The sequence below is a fragment of the Palaemon carinicauda genome, chromosome 4 (genome assembly GCF_036898095.1).
Source record: "Palaemon carinicauda isolate YSFRI2023 chromosome 4, ASM3689809v2, whole genome shotgun sequence".
Taxonomy (NCBI): Eukaryota; Metazoa; Arthropoda; class Malacostraca; order Decapoda; family Palaemonidae; genus Palaemon; species Palaemon carinicauda.
This window is the reverse complement of record NC_090728.1, coordinates 153,381,693-153,389,906: the sequence shown is the minus strand read 5'-3', so window position 1 is coordinate 153,389,906 and position 8,214 is coordinate 153,381,693.

Here is an 8,214-nt window from a genome sequence, read left to right as displayed (position 1 = left end):
TTCATTATCCGAGAAAAATAGTACTCTATAATTTTCTTTTGTTTAAAGAATATTCTTCAGAAATTATGAATGCCTGAAATTTAAAATATGAATTATGGGGCCTATGAAAAAGATAATTTCAAGTCTTCTTTTTCTGTAAATGCACTGCTTTAAATTTAACTCTACATAACTTCCTGATTTGTCTTAACAACATCAGAAGAAAATTTCTCTCATTTAGATGAAGAATAACTCTCTCTCTCTCTCTCTCTCTCTCTCTCTCTCTCTCTCTCTCTCAAGACATCCATGCCAATATACTTAATTATCTATCTAATATTTCCAAATGTTTGAAATTCCTACCACGTAAAATGATAAAGTGAAACAGCATTGACCAAATTTCATTAATGGTGACATTTGTGATGATTATTTCCAATCAGAAATGAAACTGTACCAATGATTTTCAAAAAAAAAGAAGAAAAAAAAAGCTTCAAACCATTTAACGTTTAATGTTTTAATAGTTCATTCCCCTTCCAAAAACATTAAATTTTTCTATAACCTGATATTGTTTTTTTTTTCGATAATTATGTTTTATATTTGAACTTTATAGCATATAGAAATGCAAATTTTTAGATACGATTTTAAATTTATCTCTCTCTCTCTCTCTCTCTCTCTCTCTCTCTCTCTCTCTCTCTCTCTCTCTCTCTAAATCCGTAACGTAATAAATTCCATTAACAAAATTTCCATAATTTAAATGTGTTTAATTCTATGTGCCCGTTGATATATTGTAATTGTTTCCAAATATTGAATTGGTGTAAAACTCTTGAATTTTATTTCTAAAACATTTCAAAATGTAATCTTGGAATAGTTAATCTTTTATTATAAATAACTAAATTTTTACTTGCACTTTAACCTTTCCATTGCACAGATTTATATTGGCTATTTAGTCATATAATTGTTTGCTTTTTTTTCATTTTTCTTGGAGGTTTTAAAGGAGAATCGTTACTTCTGGAATATGATATAGATTTTGCTTCCTTTACGGAAGATATGTATGACAATCTAATGAAAGCTAAAATGTAAAAATGTGTAGCTTTTGACATAAATATCATGTCAAGTATATTCAGCATGTTTAATAAGAGTAAAGATGAAAATCTGGAGAAAATTAAAGAAGAAATGCAAAAAATATTGGTGTCGCAATTGAATGGTCATTTGGAGAATAAGACAAACACACACACAAAAAAGGAACAATTTGTAGTTCTCTATGAGGAGTGAAGAGAGAAAGTATCACGAACTGTTAAACCTGTAGCATAGAATAGCCATTTTAAGATTAAAGGAAGTAACCCCCAGCCCATCAAAGAACAATAAGTGTTTGAGAAGGATGAAGGAGAATGACAGAGTGTGAATGTGTTTGTTTAGCGCGTAGTTGATGATATTACCCAAAAATTAGCAAAACTGGTTAACCTTGTGATAGTTTTTTCCAGCATACAACACGAGTAAGAGGTTAAATTTCCAGTGCCAGGGAAGTGGGTTTATTTATTCGCAAGAGCAATTATCTCTGAGGTAAATGACTTTAATAATATATATATATATATATATATATATCTATATACTGTATGTATATATATATATATATATATGTGTGTGTGTGTGTGTGTGTAAATATATAATGTAAACATACATAATATGTATAAACACACGCACACACAAACACACACACACACACACACACATATATATATATATATATATATGTGTGTGTGTGTGTGTAAATATATAAAGTAAACATACATTATATGTATAAACACACACACACACACACATATATATATATATATATATGTATATATATACATATATATATATATATATATATGTATGTATATATATATATATATATATATGTATAATCATATGGAAGAAGGCAGCAACTTCCCAATTTGATCTTTGATTTTAGATTCTCCAATACAATATTTACTAAAAAGTCATTTTTCCAAATTAAAGCTTTGAATTGTAAACTAGTACTTGTACCCTTACATGGCAGTTGTAGATAACAGATCACTCACATTCATCGACATGTATAAAATACGAAAAAGAGAGAGACAGAGAGAGAGAGAGAGAGAGAGAGAGAGAGAGAGTGAGAGAGAGAGAGAGAGAGATCACACACACACACACACACATATATATATATATATATATATATGTGTGTGTGTGTGTGTGTGTGTGTTTGTGTCTGTGTGTGTGTTTGTGTGTAAATATTAACTACAATGGCATTAAATACCGAATTCTATCTTGGGAGTATATATCCACTAGAATTCATTTTATGGTAATAGCTTCTGGCCGGGCAGAGATTCGAACCCCTGCCCGGCCAGAAGCTATTACCATAAAATAAATCATAGTGGATATATATTTCTAAGATAGAATTCGGAACTAAATGCCATTGTGGTTGATATTTACATTGATTGAAATCACGAGTGTTAGTGATATATATATATATATATATATATATAGACACCTTTTTTTTATAATCAACACTACGCGCTGACATATTAAACTGACTAAATCCAGGAAAAATCAACTACAGTTTCCCCCGCCCCCCCACTATTCAAAATGCAACTTCTGAAATCTGCAATAAAAAGGTTCAAAAGCATGAGGGCAAACAGCGACTTTCCCCTCCAGCCTTGTCCCCACTCTTGTGCTGCCTTTTTGTCCACTGTTATCACATCTATCCACCATTTTCTACTTCATCGACGACTTTCTTTTACAACCATGTGATGCACTTTTTTAGTATTATATGGTCAAAACAACCACTTGTTCACGGGCAGGAACTTACTCATTACGGTATATAACTAGAAAATCCGACAATCATCTCATGAATTATTCAAAAATAGAATTAGGTTTCTATAAACTAATATACAGAGTCTTGTTTCTTAAGATAGCCATTTTATTACAAATGGCTCTATACCATTCAAGGAAGTAACTCTTTTTGGACCTAAATTGCAAGGAAAGCTTTCGAGATATCCTCGTGGAATCATGATGCTTCAAGATATCCGCTTTCAATAGCAGCCCTAAAAACACTTTTCTTCATTACAAGGTTTATTAAAAGCATTATTTGAATTTCCTTGCTTGATTACATTTCCAGTGAACATGCGTGGCAAGTAATGAGATTAATCTATTTATTTCTTTTAGATTCATAAAATAAATCGAGTAATACGCTATTCACGTGGTTCTCTTGGTCCCTTAACACTGCTCACTCTTGTGAGCAGAATATAATTAAGGGTTTTCTTACGGAAAAGTTATTATCATGCTCATTAACACTGAAAAGAAGGCTCTTCTTATTTTCTCCTTTCCTTAATTAGTTCATGAATCCAAATAAATCAAGCAATTAAGCGATTGCAGTTTACCCCACCAAGGGAACTGAGTAGGATAAATATTATTATTATTATTATTATTATTATATAATTATTATTATTATTATTATTATTATTATTATTATTATTATTATTATTATTATTATTATTATTATTATTGTGAAACTACTTGTAGTTATTCTTGTGTCTAGGGTGACTTTCATAAAAATTTTAAATGTTTCTATTTTTTCTAATTCACTCTCGCTTCAGATAGTCATTTCACGCTACCAACGTGATAGTGTCTTGGAAATTCATTGCCTTCTCAGTAATTATTTATGGAAAAATAACAAAATATCTCACATCTTTAGGTTTACATACACGAATATATATACATATATGTGTGTATACAGTAAGTATGTATATTTATATATACATCATTTTCTTATAATTAGGCGTCCACAGGAAAATGGTACAAGCGATAAAAGGATAAAGATGGATGTACAGACATATACTACAATTTTGAATATTCCCCTAACATCCTGGCATATCACTCGCACTAAATCACTCAAAAAGGCAACGTTAGAAATTCCGTGAAACTAAAGAGTAAACGTTTTGTCTTCACAGGCCTGAGTGTAAACTGGTGTTTTCCTGGGGGATATAAATGTAGTATGACTCATACTTTAAAATACCAAGGTAGAGAACCCGGCAATATATCATATAAGAAGTAAAATCTCAATTCATGCCAGTAAGTGCTGTAGAATATGTGTAGAAAATTACGGTTCTGGGGGAGGTGGTATTAAGGATTAGCTTCATACCTGAAATCCATTATTTCTATCTATTTAATGCTTCTTATTTTTTTCTTTAAATTATCCCCTCTGATAGTATTTGAAAAAATTGTTTATTGATGATCCACTTGCCAAGTTTTTTTTTTTTTCTTTTTTTGCCATTGAGAATTTTGCGATTCCTTAGCATAGATAACTATTATTGACAAGCTTGTCATCAGCCATCAACAGTTAAAAAGTTAATTAGTTTATTAATTAATCATCCTTTTCAACTCCTCTTTCTATATTCTTATATACAGTATTATAGAATTAACACAAGGAAGGATCACATAACCTTGATTAATCAATTATCCATACGAATTTTCACTTAAAGATATTTCCTAAAGTGACAATGCATTAAGAAATAAAATTTGACTGGAAAATATTGGGTATAGTTTGGAGACGCCTTTCGGTATCCTTTTATGACATACTTACACTAAACTGTACTCAGATTTTCTTCCAGTCGTTGGCAATCTTCTCCAAACTATACCCTCAGGCATAGTAAATTGTGACAAAGCTCCATTAACGAAAAATGGGAGTACTTCTATGTTTTATAGATTAGGCTTTGTACAAGAAAAATAAATGGATATATATTCGGATACTTTTCTGATTACAGTTCATAGCAGTTTTTGATCATTCATTGTAACATGTAATATAATTAAGTTGGTGTTCCGTTAAAGTCGCTGTCTGAATAATTTAACAAGTGTTCCTAATTGCAAGTTTATATATATATATATATATATATATGTATATATGAATATATATATATATATATATATGTATATATATATATATATATGTATATATATATATATATATATATATGTATATATATATATATATATATATATAAATATTTATATATATAGAATAATGATATAGTCCCAGCTTATCATCAAACTGAACATTGTATTATTTTTATCTCTTAATATAACATCCGTGTCTGTAATTTTATGTTTGAGTTTCATTGTCTCTTGAAGCTTTTACTCGCAGCATTTTTCAGTTGTCTTTTCTGTTTTCTATCATACATTTCTACACTTATCTGCTCTATAAGCTGTCTCTTTTTATGAGGCCTATGTATCACAAACCTTATAATTCTAACTGGTCCTTTCATTAGTATACAGTATGATAAATAACTTCCTTTTTTATTTTTCTCATAATGGACATGTTTGATTTACATTCTCTTCAGGTTATAACAACCCATACTAAAATTCACTTGAATATAAATTGGTAATGAAAACATCACTCTCTCGTGCCATTGATAACCTTTTAGGATTTCTTTTCCATTTTTATTTTACAAAAACGTTTTTTTTATATTTCTCAATGAGAGGTAATACTAGATATAAAGAAAGAAGCAGGAAGCTTTTTATGCCTCTTATCGTCAATCAAATACATCATATAACCACCAACTGTTTTGCACAAAATGCAAATAAGCTTTATCTGGTTGACTGTATCTGCATATGCTACTTGCAATTCTCTTTTCATTATCAAGGCCGTTGATTTATACTGTGCGAGGCACCAGTTACAAGATAAATAAGAGGCAAGGTGAATGCAAGTAACATTATTTTAACAGAAAACGAACGGCCTTATTTACAAGTCTCAGTGGAAGAAGGTCACAAAAATTTACACACAAATTCATGAAAAAAAACATGCTTAAAACGGTTCTGTTAACAGTGAAGTGTAGAGTGGGATATAAAATAAAAAAGAAAATACCATTATAATGTATGAGTGTGCCTGAAATACGTGTGGTATATGGCTTCTCCCTTAAAAATGACATACATGTGATAGAGGGGGCCCTGCTCTTGAATGTGTACTATAGGTGGATCATCTGGTAGGTGATACGCAGAATTTAGGCGATCAATGGAGACCCAGTCTTCTTTTCCACCCATGCTAATTAAGAATGCTTTCGGCGTATGATGAATCATGAGGAAAGGCCCCGTATAAGGGGGCATTAGCGGGAGGGGGGGGGGGGGCGCTTGCTAGTATCATTACAAAGGAAAAACTGTTTTGCTGAGTGCAGATCTGTTGGTATGTGTTGCTTATCTGGGTGGTTGTAAATCTGCTGGCATGGAGTAAATTTTCCACAACGTTACGTGGGCATTGATGATTGTTGGAGGAGGTTGCAGACAGGAAAAAATTCGGCAGGGACAACCAACCGGTCGCCATATACCATTTCAGGAATGGTCCTTAGTCCCAAGAGGGTCCAGGGAAGCTGGGTAAACCAGTTGGAAGCCTTGCAGTGGGACATCAAAGCTGCTTTGAGGGTGAAATGAAAACGTTCAACAATTCCGTTGGCAGCAGAGTTGTAGGCGTTTGTCTTGTGCATGATGATTCCTAGGAGATTCGCTAATGATGTCCACAACTGAGAGGTGAAAGAGGTATCCCTGTCAGAAGTAATAGGCTCACGAATATCAAATCTCTCTATGCATCCTGAGAATAAGGCAGATGTACATGAGGCAGACGTCGTAGTTTCCATGGGAATGGCTTTAGACCAACGAGTGAAGAAGCCGATGTTAGTAAACAGGTAACGATGCCTGTGTGTTGTGGGTAGGGGCACAAGTATATTGACATGAATGTGGCCCAACAGTCGCTGAGGTTGGGGAGAGGTGCCCACTCCTGACTCTGTATATCGATGTACTTTTGAGGTTTGGCATGAGGTACAGGCGCGGACCCAATCCTTAACATCCTAAGTAATGCCGTGCCAAATGAACTTGGTCTTCAGTAGCTGTGCAGTTGATTGGCACGAGGGATGTGAAAGGCCATGGATGAGATTAAACACCTGTCGGTGCATGGGAATGAGTATTCACGTTCTAGGTCTACCAGTACTGACGTCACAGAGGAGTGTGGCATTGGAGTCATTGAGGGGGGGAGGGCATCTTCCCAGCTGAGGGATGTGCAGGATGTCCTACAGGCTTGCTATTCGGGATGTTTTTGTTGGGCTTCTGCCAAGGAGCTGTAATCCAATCACAAAAGAATGGCGACTAATGTGTTTCTTGATAGGGCAACGGCAACAGATTCATTTTCTTAGGGACCTGAGGGTACAAGTGTACTCAGCCAAAGCAGAGAGATGCCGGCATTGACGGACGGACCAGGCATTGGACTGCCAAGTGAAGACGTGCACCAGAGGCATGTCGTCTGTGCTGATGACAAAGGGTGTACCTTCCAGGAAGTGGCGAAAGTGATAGACAGCCAAGTGCAAAACCAGCAATTAGCAGTCAAAGGTAGAATAGCTGGATTTCACCTTGGACAGTTTTCTGCTAAAGAAGGCAAATGGGAGGGGCGAGCCATTGACCACCTGTTCGAATACTGCACCAGTAGCAACATTGCTGGCACCAGTGGAGGGAAGGAGAGGTGTATGTTACACCAGAAAAGTGAGAGGAGCAGCAGTTGATAGGGCAATATTTGCGTCGCAAAAGTCCGCTTCTTGAAGGATATACCACTTCAGGTCTTTTGGCTTGCCTTTGGGGGATGTGTAGAGTGGGGCAAAAGTGGCACGCTGGTTGGCAGGATACGGTGATAATAGTTCATCATGCCAAGAATTCTTACAATGCTTTGACGGTGGAGGGCGTGGGGAAGTTCTAAACAGCTGCTACCTTCTCAGGGAGGAGGTGGAATTCTGTAATTGAATGTGTAAGTACCAAAACGGGTGGTGATAATGGTCTTGGGGATGTCTTCTGGTGTCATGGGCAACTGATAAAACCCCTTCAGGAGGTTGAGCGTGGAGAAAACTTTTGCTTTGTGCAAGTAGTAGTCATGTTGGTGATGTTTTTTAGAGGGTAACGATCTGGTTATGTCTACATGTTTGGGCGCCTGCAATCCCCACATGGACCCAGAAATCCACCTTTATTTAGAACGATGTGTAAGGGTGACAACCGTGGGCTCAAGCCCTTTTGGTAAAGGCCCATTTCTTCCATTTCGGCGAGCGTTTGTTTAGCGGTTGCAAAACAGTCCGGTCCACATGCGTGAATCTGACCAATACTGGGGTCCCTGTTGTCTTCATATAGTGATAGATATCGTGTTTGGTGGAAAATGTGGTCATTTGAAGAAGTTCTGGACGGAAAAATTACGGTTAC